Raw genomic sequence first — 13,392 nt, 5'->3', positions numbered from 1 at the left:
GCCCGTTGCAGGAATGCGTGTCGGGGCGGCGGGCCAGCGAGCGCGATGGGCGCACACAGCCGCCCTTGTTCCCCGCTCCCCGGCGGAGGGTCAGAGCTGCCGGCCGTCCTCGCCGCACAAGGGGAAGCCTGTTCGGAGGCACCCGCGCTCCCCGGCGGGATGCTAACGCCTTCCCAGCCGTTGCCAGCACGACCGGATGCTGCCGCGGGACCCCCACGGGCCTCTCACTTCCCCGGGGGCTGCACCTTTCCGGGGCAGCTCTATCCCCTTTTGGGGGGGGAAACTGAGGCATCGGGAGGCCAAGTACTTCAAGGGACACGGCTGCTTCACCGAGAGCTTTTTCAGTGTCACCCAGACCCCTCGCTGGCACGGGGCATTGCAAGCAGGTGGCCTTTGCGTCTCCATCCGAGACCTCCCTCCCGAGAGGAGCATTTCTCCTCCGAGCCTGCAGACGTAAGCATCCTCCAAGCCTTTGGTTTCCAGGCCCTTCAGCAGCGTGCGGCTGGCCCTCGGGCGCTCTTGTAGCCGTCACTCAGCCGCTCGCTACCTTCACGCCGGATCCAGCATCCCCCAGACAGCTCCCAGAGCTGTTTTGCAGCACCCTCCCGCTTGCGATGTCCTTTGTCTTTCATGCCCAGTCCCCCCAGTACCGCATCGGTGCTGGGGTCGGGGAAGCTCCGCCGGGGAGGGCTGCACCCAAGGGATGTTCACACCAGGACAGGCTCCCCGCAGCCGCCGGCTCAACCACGTTCCTCGGCTACAGCCTCCCGGTTAGTGGGGCCGTAATCCATTTACTGCATGAAAATACCTCCCTGTGCGGAAAGCAGGTCCTGACCGTCCCGTGGACACGGCGGCTCCTGCCCCTCTGCGTCCCAGAGGAAGAGGAGGGGGACGGAGGATCTCCCTGCCCTGCCAGCCAAAAAGGCAGGAGGAAAAGGAGAGAAGGGAGTGAAAGCAGATGGGAGATGACCGCTCGCCAGGCTGCTGCTCTCCGGTCTCCAGGACTCCTGACCTAGTTATCAGCCGGAGAGGTAAAGCACGAAGCAGAGATGGATGGGGGAAGAGCCCAGACCCAGAGATGCAGAAAAAAATAGGTGATGGACAAGTTAAGCCAGGGCCAGGGAGCTTCCGAAACGGTCCATGGACGGACCCTGGCTCTGAGCCACCGCAGCTCGTCCTGCCGTCGGACATGCCGAGCCGGCGAAGAGCCACAGCAACATTTCAAGAGCCACGAGAAAACACCTTCTGACAAGAGACTTAAACTGCTGCACCCACGCAGCCGAGCAGAGATGTGGGGGCTGCAATACCCCCGGGAGCAGCGCTGCCCGCTGCGGGCGCTTCACTCTGCTGGGGAAAGGCAACGCAAGGAGCAATGGCTGGGAGAGAAAACCAGGCAAGCTCAAATTAGAATTAATAAGGCACAAATTGTTAGTGGCAAGAGGGATTAACGCTAGGAAGAGGCTGCCGAGGGGCACGGGGAGAGAGAAGCACCTCCTTGGGTTTCTGCTCAGCTCAAAGCCGCGTCTCCCGTCCCAGCAGCAAAATGGGAGCCAGCCCTGGCTCTGGTTTATCCCAGCACCTTCGGAGGAGAAGCCTCTGCAGCATCCCCTGGGCTCCCCGGGGGGGACAGCCGTGCCCCGGACCTGCCGCAGCCTGCACATGCCAAATGCAGGATCTGCACCACGTCTGTTTAGCGACGCCAGCAGCCGGATCCTGACCTATTCGGGGAGCAGCTCATTTGCAGCAAGCAGACCAGCTCTGTCCCCGGCTCTTGCCCCATGCGGGGCTTGGAAAGCAGCCTTGCAGCCTTGCCTGGCACGCCGAAGCCTGATGCCCAGCCCAAGAGCATCACTGCAGCTTCCCGTGCCCAGGAGCAGCCGCAATCCCCTATGTCCATCTGGGCATCCAGCGGCACGTGTCGGGAAGATGCTCTGCAGCGCTGCCTGCCCGTGCTGCCCCCCACCCAAATCGCCGGGCCACCTTTGGAGACCAAGAGGTCACAAGCAGGAGCCCACCGGCTTCCCTCGCCTTTTCGGCAGCCCCCAGCCCCGGCCGGGCCCCTGCGCGGTGCCGGCTGCGGGCGGCTGTGGCTGCGGCGGAGGTGGGAGCGATGACTCAGGAGATAATGAGGCAGATCAGAAGGAGGAGAGGAGCGGCGAGCGGACGTGGCGGGGAGGCAGCTGCGTCCTTCGGGCCTACACCCGCTCCCCCTGACGCGGCACCGCAGCTGGGGTGCGGGGACACGCACCCCCGGCCGCTCTGACTCACCCGGGGGGCACGGCAGCACCGGGGTGGGGGGATAATTTTAGCCCCCTCCCCGGATACATCCATCCCTCCTCCTGCCGGATGAGGAGGTGAGGAGGTGAGAGGGAAGTGGGGCTGCGTTTGGGGCACCAGCGGGATGATGCCCCTGGGGTCCATCCAGCCCCCACCGCTCGGGTTCTCACTGCTGTGCCGCCCCGCAGGGAGCCCACGGACCGGCTGCCCTGGCTTTGAGCGGTGCCTTTCATCCGCAGGGCTCCTCCCGCTGCCAAACCTGCCCGTTCCCCAGCTCCCAACGGGTAAACAGCCTCTCCTGCCTGGGGAAACTGAGGCAGGGAGACACCAGACTTGCCCGAGGCTGCTGTTTGCGACAGAGCCGGAGAGGGAAGCCAGGAGTCCCGGCTCCTGTGTTCACCTTCACCCCAAGCTCATTTATGAAGTTGTTTTTCCCTGCAGAGCAGTGCCAGTCACCCGACGCCACTGGATCACCCTTTGCTGGCCCAGCCCCTTGGCAGCTTCACCCCGCACCCAGCACCAGAAGAAGGCAGCTTCTGCAGCTGAGAGCCGCCCCTGCCTCGCCGTCGTCCCCAGGCACGGCACATCGCGCTTCCCAGCCTCAGTTTCCCTTCTTGTCCAAGCGCATCCACCCTCTGCAGAGGCAAACCCGGCGCTGTCGGGTGCCTCAGTTTCCCCCATGTCAGAGTTCAGCTTTGGGCCACCTCACCCCCGGCAGTGCCGGGAACACCAGGGACCCTCCCCAGCACGGCACGGCTGAGCCCTCCGGCTCACAGCATCTTACTTCTCCGGGAGCCGAGCCTTGGCAAGGGGAAGGAGCTGCTTATGCAGAACAAATGGAATCAATCAAAACAAAAGGCAGCGGGCCTGCTTCTATTTATTACCCATCCAAGGATTTAAAACACATCTACAGACATCCACAGCCATATGGAGAAGGGGAACCCACCGGGGCCACGCCGGCGGGCAGGGAAAGGCAGAGCCAGCCGTGCTCGGACGCGGGCGCACACACCACCGGCCGGCCGCTCGCCCTGCTCTGCCCCTAGGCTACTCCGCCGAGCCCTCGCCCGGGGTCTCAGGGACACCTCCCAGCCTTTCGCAGCTTTTCAGCCCTCTGCATCGCACCCCCAGCCCCTTCCTCCGGTTGGGGACGATGCCACCGAGCAGCCAGGGAGCGTGGAGCGGAGGGAGGACGAGGACGGGGGTGCCGGCGCCTGCCCGAAACAGCCGGCGCCGGGTGCTGCGCGGCCCCTGCGGCACCACCTCCACGGACACTGCAGGTGCTCGGGATCCACGGCAGAGGATCCAGCAGCAGGATCCAGCCCACGCTGCCGAGTGAATTGAATCTGTGCCTGCTTTCTCAGGGCTGCCGCTCCTGCTAACAGACTCCCTGAGCTCCAGGCAGCTTCTCGCCTCTCCCTCGGCCTTATCAGCTCGCGGAAGAGGTGATGCTGGAGGTACCTCTCCGCTCCCTTCCCAGCTGAGGCAGCACTACCGCTCTGGCATCGAAACAGAAGTTGGCAGCGGCGAGGAAGGCTGGCGAGAGATGGTTTATTAATGTGCTGGTGAGGCAGCAGCCGGGCAGCGGCGTGTCAGGGCTTGCACGCCGGAGGGACAAGCTGGCTGCCAGCAGATATGGCCAAGAGGACCTGCTGGGGGAAGGCGTCTCCGTGGTCGGGGGCTGCTGCGAAACACCACGGACTCTCGTCCTGCGTGGCTGACATGACACTGAGACCGACTCAGGGCTAACAGCAGACCTGGGCACAGTTGCCTGAAGGTCCTGTCCTCAGGCTGGCACCTACGGGCAAGCCACGCTGGGGTGCAACCCTCTCTTCTTCCATGCGCTGGGATGTGCCTCAGTTTCCCCTTGCTGTCAGACATTGCCTCTGCGACCTGGCCCCGGCGCAGCAGCGGGACCTGCCGAGCCTGACCCACCTGCAAATCCTGGGACCTGGTCATTGCAGAGGCAGCGAAGGGTCGGCTCCTGCGGGTCTTGGCTCCGGCTCGCAGCCCCCCGTGAGGGCGTTGCGCCCCGGCCCGACGTTCAGCCAGGCTGTGCATCGAGAGCAAATTGACGCCACGCTGCTGCTCGCTGCCAGCACGTGGGGTGCAGCCATGTGCTGCACAGCCATTACCCAGGCAATTAGGAGATGCCAGCTGGGCTTTGTGGCTATCGGAGAACAAACCAGGCCACGCATCTCCCCTCGGGCTCCTCCTTGGCTCAGCCCTTCCCACCCACCCGGGCTCCCTGCTGCATCCCTCCAGAGCCCCGCTGCACGTTAGCCATGTTTCTGGGCCGATGCGGGGTCCCAGGCACTCAGGTGGTGGCAGGGTGGGACTCTCCCATCATGCTGAGGATGCCGAGGGCTCAGCCGGAGCCCACAGCTGAGAACCCCCATGGAGCCCAGCAGCTCCAGGCCGGGACAGCCCGCTGCTCTGCCCTGCGCCCTGGAGCGCGTCCCAGCCCGGGGGGCGGCGGGGGACGGTGCTCTGCAGGGGATGATGATGCTCCGCGGGGGATGATGATGCTCCGCAGGGGATGCTGCTCGGTGGGGGATGCCGCTCCCCGCCCTACGTCCCAGGCAGGGATGGGATCCCCCATCGGCAGCATCCCCCAGGCCCCCCCTGCAGCCAGCCACCCTCCTCCGCGCTGCCCGAAGCTCCAGAGCACCGGCGGGGTGCAGGCCGGTGGCATCCCCCCCCGGCTCGTTTCCATCCAGCAGAGACTCAGTTTAAGCACATTCAAATCATATTTCAAAGAGAGGTTTAATTAAGGCTTTTGCACCCGGGCGCTTCCCAGCACCCTGAGGGACCCGATGCACCAAGGACGAGGGGCTGGGCCCCCCGTTCGCTGCACCCCGTGTCAGTGTGCACCCCTGCTTTGGATGTGAAGCCCCCATCACCCCCAGCAAGAGGACAGCCCCCTCCATTGCAACACCTCGACTGCTGCAAACCTGCGGACCACACAGATTTTATAGCCCTGGAGCTCACTGCCATCCCCTGCAAAGACCCCCCGACCGCACCCAGCACCCAGCCCAGGCCCCCGCTCAGCGCCAGCCTGCCGGGGGGCACCGCCAGTTTATAAAGATTTTTACCTCCAGAAGACTAAATCCGATAGGAATTGAGGGGGCAGGAGGGGAGGGAGAAGAGTTACTATTTTCTTTTTCCAATTTGATCTTATTAAAACTTTATTCAAAGAAGTAGACTTTTCATCTCAAATCTCATGCAAGTTTCATGGCACTGCAGATGGCAGAGGGGAAAACGCCCGTCCGAGAGTTTAATAACAGCATCTGGCCCTTAGACGGGTTCCTCACCGCGGAGGGCTGTGCCGGCCGGCCAGCGGCCCCGCTGCCCGCCCAGAGCACCCCCCAACGCTGCCCAGCACTTTAAGGGCTGTCCCCCCCGCTCCCATCCTCTAATTGCTTTGCTCACGTTCTTCCTAGTTAATTATATTAATAAATCCCCTCCGATGTGCCAGATGCAGGCAGCAAGCACAGGCCGCTGCATCGCTGGCCATGAGGAGATCAGCGTGGCCGGGCTGTGTCCTGCTGTCACCCTTCACCGTGCCTCAGTTTCCCCCACCTCTCGAGCAGGAATTGCCCTGTTGCTCTGCTGGGAGGGGAGGCAGCGAGGGAAGCGGCAGGCGGCGTGGCAGCATGGGGAGGAAGCGGCGGTGGCATCGCCCAGACCTCTCGTGGGAGCTGGTTATAAGCGTGCTAAGCGATGCGGGTGCCTGGGTGCCTCAGATGTCTCCCGAGGACAGCGGAGAAGCCTCCCACCCCGCGGCAGGAGGGGAGGCTGCTTCGCAGGCTCCGTGGGAGCGGTGACTAAACAGCATCCCCAATACAGTCATTAATAAACATCGATGCCGCCCGGGTGCTGCTCGCCTCCGCGCCGTGCAGAGCCCTGCTCAGCATCGCAGCGAGGTGCTGACTCATCACGGCTCGCAGGGAACCAGCTCCCCTCGGCTCCAGCATCTCCCCCCAGCAGCCGAGCGGGGACGGGGCTCAGAGAGGCTGCGCAGACCTCCGGCCTGGCGCAGGGGAGCCTGCAGAGGCCTCCTCTTCATGCCTGGCTGCTGCAGCAGCCACAAACATCATTAGGCAGCTGCAAAGCATCTGGTTTCCTACGTAAGAGGGAAACCCAGTCCGTCCCCCAGCTCATCCGCCCAGAGGTGGGTACGGAGATGCCGGGGTCTTCACGGCTGTCCTGCTCTTGCTGTGCTACGCAGAGCCCCCCATCACAGCTGCGAATGTCGGGGTTACCTACCATAAACCGGCTCCCCGCAGCCCAGCCGTGCTGCGGGGCAGGTCTGCGCCGCGGCATCCCCGCACGGAGACAAAAATGGGGGAGGTGGGGCGTTCGGACGGAGCCTGCCCGCAGGGACGGGGCGCGGAGGTACCCGCTGCCCGGCATCCGAAGCTGGCTCATCACCCGCGGGGAGATGCCAGCCATCCCTGCGGCCGCCTGGGTAACAAACCCAGAGCCCGTTGCCGCTCTGCAGCCTGGAGCCGGGAGCATCTTGCCACAAGGGGGAACCCCCGGGCTGGAGAAATTCGTCCTGGAGCTGCTTCACGGCTTTGCACCCCACAGCCCCTGTTTCCAGAGAGGGTTTTTCGGCCAGGAAAGGATGCTCTCCTCTGGCTCAGCTAGCAAGGGGCCTTGGACCCCTTCTCTTGCCCCAAACTACCTGCAAGCGCCTCCCGTCACTCCACAACTCACCCTGCCCCAGGGGCGGTGTGGCCCCATGGATACATGTCCCAGTTTTTGGTTCATGGGATTCCTGTCTCTGACCTCCTTTCCCCAGCTGATCTGATCCGAGGGATGAGGGTCAGGCAGGACACGCGACTCGCACTCGGGGTGCGGGGGAGCGCTTTGCCGAACGAGGGAGCATAGCAGGGCAAGGTTTCCTAGGCATCTGATCGTACCACAAGAAAAAGCCGCATATTCTGCGTGGGTGGATCAGTCAAGCAAGGACAGCTGGGACACTCGTACCATCACGGTGAAGGAAAGCCAACAGGATTTCCAGGAAAAAATGTAGCTGGCCTGGCTCCGGTTGCCATCCTGTAAGCATCCACATGGGCGTTATCAGGAGCAGGCTTTGCATCCCGGCAGGACTTGCAGCACTCAGGAGGGAGCCTGGGGTCCTTCGGTGGGGCAGAGATAAGAGCCGCCGGAGCTGAGCACCGGTCTCCAGTCCTGCCTTTCAGCTTTATATCCCCAACCGTTCTTGGAAGCCAGGTCAAGCTTTGTGGCCATTGCTCTCACGCATGGATGTGCATCTTCACCTCCCCGAAGGCTCCAAGCCCCCTGCAGAAGAGCAACGGTATTTAGGTTGGCTACGTGGCTCTCCAAACAACGGGGCAGTTCCAGGCTAAAGCTCCCCGTGGTGCCCTTAGCAAGAAGCCCACAGGAGTGTCTGTTTAGGTAAAAGTATCGAATAAACTCCAGGCTGGGCAGGCTCCAGCGCTGAGCACAGCTACCCAGAACCTGGGCCAGCAGCTCGGCACCCGCGGGGTCCCCCGGCTCGTGGGCTGCTGTCTGAGCTCCCCAACCCTGCATCTGGGGCCCTGGCAGGAGCATCACTGACACATGGGTGACAGGGCACCAAGCAGGCCTGGAAGGGACCCGGGAAATGCTTCATCACACGGAGCAGTAGCATCAAGGGGGACAGACAGGCAAATAGAGGTGACGAGAGCTACAATGGGGTTGGGAAGTTGTCTAACCGAAACCCTGGGATGACAAGCTTTCCCTGTGGCTTTAATCTCCACAGGGACACTTTCAGGAGATGGAAAAACATTCCTTGGAAGGCAAACTAACACTAATGTATTGGGAGAAGGGTGGGGGATGCTGGGGAATTTGTCTGCCCCAAAAGGCCAGAGATGCTAGTACTGGGAGCAAGGGAGAGAAAGGCAAAGCAGGGAAAGGGGAAGAAAGATGCCAGGAGGATGGAGAACAGAGGCATGGACCAGCAGGATTAGCAATTATAAACTCACAGCTAAACTGGGCTTATGTCAGCATGTATTACCCAAGAGTGACAGGAATGATAGGCTTGCTCATCTGCCATTTGTAAGTGGCAAATTCTCCCTCCATCCCGTTTACTGTGAATTAGCTGGCATATGTCTAATCGTCTTTGCAAGCACAACTCAACTGGCAGAGATTAAGGCCCTGCTCCTCCTCTGAACCAAGCACTGCACTTCACTGCAAGGCAGGAGGAGAGTGCTTTGTACCTGCCTGCTCAAGGACAGCAGGGAGGGCGGGTACGAAGGATGGCATTCAGCTACACGAAGCAAGTCCCCCTCGTCCTCACAGGCCTCCAGAAACCCAAAGCCCTAAAGCAGCCAGGCCTCAGATCAAGAAATCCCCTTTCCTGCTAGCCGCCAGGGGAGCCTGGGCAGCTCACAACATGAGACAAGCCCTCCTCTGACTGCTTCACATCTCAAGACATGGGACACCCATCACCTGGTTAACTCCTCAGGTATATGGGGATAAAGAAATAGCAATAACAGGCACCTGAGATATCAAGAACCAAATTCCTGACTCCTTTCCAAGCAACCTACTGCACTTGAGCACAGTTGTCAATCCAGAGCTGATTTCCATGGGAGTCACCAAGAGCCATTAAAACCAGCTTTAGCTGCGGAGCCTAGCACTGACTGCTGGAGACACGCAGAGGAGAGCCGGGATGGCGAAACCCAAGGCACTTATTAAACAATAAAGCAGTGCAATAGGCGTGTGCGTGCGTGGGGGGTGTTTGCATGGCTAACTGCTCGCCCCAGGGCACGTGTTGTTTGGCAAGCAAGGTGCTGCCTGGGTGGTGGGAGACCCTTGGCTGACACGTCTACTGCTAGTCAAGCATGTCAAAACGATCTTGGAGAGTTTGGAAAATTCAGCTCGCAGACAAGACTGCTCCACCACATCAGCATGAGCCCTCGGAGCCAGAATAAGCAGTGACTCAGGAAGAGAATGAGCAAAGGTGATTGCAGGGGGATAGGTTTGTTGGGAGGCAGTGAGAGGCACTGCAAAAGCAGGCTGTTCTTACCTGCACAGTATGGATTTGAAGACCCAGCTGCCCTCCTGCCGAGATGATGAGGAACCAGAGCAGCTCCTTCAGCCCCAGGGTATCAGCAGCCTGAGCGTAATCAGGACTGTGGGAGCCCTAAGCTTTGCAGGACATCCTCACTCTCCTTAAGGAAATGTCTTTCCCTCTTTATCCCTTGGCTTCTTTCAAGAACACAGATAAAGTCAATAGTTAGGTCTAGCAGTTATTATGTTTGTGACCCAGCGTCTAGGTGGGATCAGGAGAGAGAGGAAGCATGCCCTTCCCACTGACAGTCAAACCTTGCTTCCACACCCCAGGCGGAGGAAAAGGGAGTAGTATCGATCTCCTCCACACAGCCCCAGCCGGGGGGAAGCAGCGCTTGCTATTGCCAGCGATGCGTCCGGTCGCGTTAAGACCTGAGCTGGGTCACCAGCCTGAGCGCCCAACCTGCCGCTCTGCGAGTTGGTGCCATCTCCCGGGCTCGCCTTGGCAGGGGAAGAGAGCAGTCTAACGTGATAATGACCAGCTGGCCTTGTAATCTGCAGCTCCAGTTTGCTGGGGGATGAGGCAGGAGAGAGAGGACTTGGCTGTGAACAGAGCTAAAGGAAATCTGCAGCACGACGCAGGCAGCCCGAGGGGTGCTCGCTGCCTAATGGGTCAGCCAGATGCCGTTTGTTCGTCAAGGAGAGAAAAGGACTGCACGCACCAACCACACGTGATGGCTCCTCCGCGCCTCTGCGCTGCACTGGGGCTGCTGGTGGGATCACAGCTTCCTTCCTGGCTGCGGCTTAGGAGGATGCTGAGAGCCAGGTAGACAGCGATGCTTGGCCAGCACGGTGCTGGGAAGCCAGGGAGACCGGGTTCCTGGTTGGGGAACCTTGTTCAAGGCCGTCTCTAATTACTATCGCGCTCTTCTCCATCCCTGGACCAGCGCAGGGTAAGTGAGCTCGACTCGGGGATCCCCAGGGATGCAGGCTGCTCCAGGCCGTGAGCGCTAACCGTACAGCTTGGAGACAGCTGCACGGAGCTGTGAGCAGCCATAGGCAGTGGGCTGCGGGACGAGAAGGCAGCTGTGTCCATCTCTCGGGGGTGTCGGCTGGCTCCTCGATATAGCTGATATCCCACCGCGCTGCTGCGGACAGACCCCCGAGGAATGCAAGCCTTCCCCCCCACCCCGGTCTCTCTGGAAACGTGCTGCTGGGAGGTGAAGGGCAAGCGTATTTATTTAGCAGGAAGGTTTCTATGCACGGCCAGTCCCCTGCGCTGACTGCCTGCCCTGCTGAGCACAGACGTGAGAGCCCTTGTGCGCCAAATATCCAGAGAAAACTACCTCTAATTAGAGGGTGGAGTTAAAAATACCCATAGTCCATAAACAGAGGGAGGCAGACAGGGAAAAGGCACATGCCAGTGTGACTGACGCCCTGGGAGGGAGACGAGATTAGGAGCGACTCAGCCTCACACATACAAATGATTCAAAATAGACGAGCATATGCCTGAGCAATGAACAAGGGAGAAATGATGGGACTGGTGTAGGAGTGGGGTCATGGTCTGTGACACCAGGGAATCAACAACTTGTCTAGACTACAGCAGACGAAAAAAAGAGATGCTGTCTTAAGCTAGGAGTGAGAGGCACTGCAGCATGAGTGCAGCCATAGAAAGCTGCCCTAGCAGCAGCAGCGCGGAAGAGGGAGGGACGCAGGCCAGATACCGGCATCTAGTCCCAGAGCTGCTGAGAATGATCTTGGGTAAATGGCATATCTGCAAAGTGCTTTGAGATCCTCAAATCAAAAGTGATATGTATGAATAAGAGAGTATCTTTTTATCTGCGGAGCCTAAAGTCACTCTGGAAACTCTGCACGGCAAGGCAGGACTTTGCTTCCAAACGTCCTACTCAGTTAGACCGAGCGGTCCCGTCCAGCCCCTACAAAGGGGAAACAGCCTCGTTCAGCCAGGGCTGGGATACAGCTCCACATGGATGCCGTGGCCTCGAGCTCATCCGAGTGCCACTCTGGAGAGACTTTCTCTCTCTGATGGCTGATTCTGCCACCTGCATGACCTATGACCTCCCCTTTGTCACACGCAAGCTCTAGAGACAGTTCACATCATCTAACAAAACCCTGACTGCTGGCATTTGCCCCCTGAGCAAACACGGTAGCTCACAGCTCTCCTCTTACACATAAAGAAGTTTCTCTTTCACGCTGGACAAAGTGGGTTATCTCCAGGGCCGCTGTCCTCCTGCCGCAGCAGCACAATCAGCTCCCACCTCTGAGAGCAGCCAAACTCTTGCACAGGCTGCAGCGTCTGCCAGGACCTCCTTCTTCACAGACCAGCCTGCCACAATCACAGCTTCAAAGTTAAAGAGGTCTGGAGCGAACCTAATGGTTGGGAGAGGTCCAGATGGACAGCCCTGAGGACTCAGACAGGCTGCTCCTCCGCACGCAAGGTATGTCACAGCTCGTTGGCAGAGTCCTTGGAGCCCCGGTGCCTCAGATAATAACGTTCCTGTCTGCCATGTGTATTGCTATTGAAAACTCATCGTGACAGGCACAGCCTGTTATTACGGGTTTGAGCAGCTTCTTCCCAGCAGGGCTTGAACCTCAGTTTGGGCCTCCAGGCACTACAAGCATCAAAAGGATATCCATTTTCTCTGAGTTGCCTTCAGCTGTTTTCAGATCCCAAACACTTGGTGTACAACATGTTCCGTACAACCTTTAGAAATCCCTAAGGTGTTTTTTTTCCAGTGTAGTCCTCTGTCACCTTCCCTCCATTCTTACAAGTGCCAGGAGCGAGGCCCCACTGCCTTATCCCGCACCTCTCTGCGGCCACCACCACTGCTTGCGCTTGGGCTGGATCATGCGGCACTTTCTTCTCCATCACTCCCCACCACCGGCCTTCGCTGGAGCTCGGGAGGGCTCCTTGGCAGGACACGTCCTCCCGCCCTCTCATCCTGCAGATCCCTCTTCTTGTTTTGAGCACAGATGGGAAGCTCTTCAGAGAACAAAGAAATCCTAGGAAGAGGCAGGTTTGTGCTGCCCCTCATCACGCCTGAATACTGCCTGCACCACACAGGGCTGCTCTTAGCGCATATTTTACTCTAGTTACTTGTTTCAACATTAAATAATGAAATGGGAGCTCCATTTGTGTGTGAAAATCAATGTTTCACACTGCAGCGCTTTGCCATGCTGGTTTGACGAGCACTACAGTTTTTGTATAATATTTATTGAGACTCCTTTTGCTTGTTGAGTTTCACGTTTCAAATGGCTCCTCAGTGGCGATGGCAGATTAAAAGGCAGAACCTTGCTGTAATAAAACCATGGAGGCGGCATAAAGAGAAGAGCTGGCACCAGTCCTATCTGCTCGAGATAGGCAATTGGCACATATGTCCTGGGCAGGGATGTATATACAATATGATGTTCAAGGTTTCATCCCTTGACGTTATCTGCTAAGATCGTATCTGCTTTGCCAGTTGACTCCAAACCCGGTCCCTGTCTGCATTGATTATCCACAAACATACTCTCAGTGCATGCCCAGGCTAAGCTCCAGCAGCCCGGAGAGGGAAACCAAGAAGAGCCCCTCAGCACGGATCCAGCTCCCCTTCGAGTGGCCCAGATGGCCCAGGGCAGCCAGCACACCGCAGCACCGTCCACCTGCTGCTCTCCCAGCACGGCTCTTCCCCAGCCCAGCGCGGACAGGCTGAGCCCGGTTCCCAGCGGGCTCTGTGGCCAGCAGTAGACGGAAAGCCCACAGCGCGGGGGTGCCGCAGACTGTTTGCAGGTCTACATTTCACCTGGCCACATAAACACAGCTTAAAAGGCCAGAAGTAGTGCCTAAGAAACCCTCCCATCCTTTCTTGTTTCCTCTTTCTCAGCTCCGCTCTTCCCTGATCAAGCCGCTGCGGGAAGTTAAAGAGGAACCTGACACCTCAGTGATTACACTTTATTGCTGATTAACTCTATGTCGTCGTATTTTACATCTCCTGTCATTTCAGTCCAAATGGACTGTGTTAAAATGACTCCTTACTCAACAGGGACCCAACCTGATTGCTGGAGTCAGGTTTTAAGCCATATAGTCTTATTAGG

The sequence above is a fragment of the Calonectris borealis genome, chromosome 24 (assembly GCF_964195595.1).
Source record: "Calonectris borealis chromosome 24, bCalBor7.hap1.2, whole genome shotgun sequence".
NCBI classification, from domain to species: Eukaryota; Metazoa; Chordata; class Aves; order Procellariiformes; family Procellariidae; genus Calonectris; species Calonectris borealis.
This window is presented reverse-complemented; position numbering follows the sequence as displayed.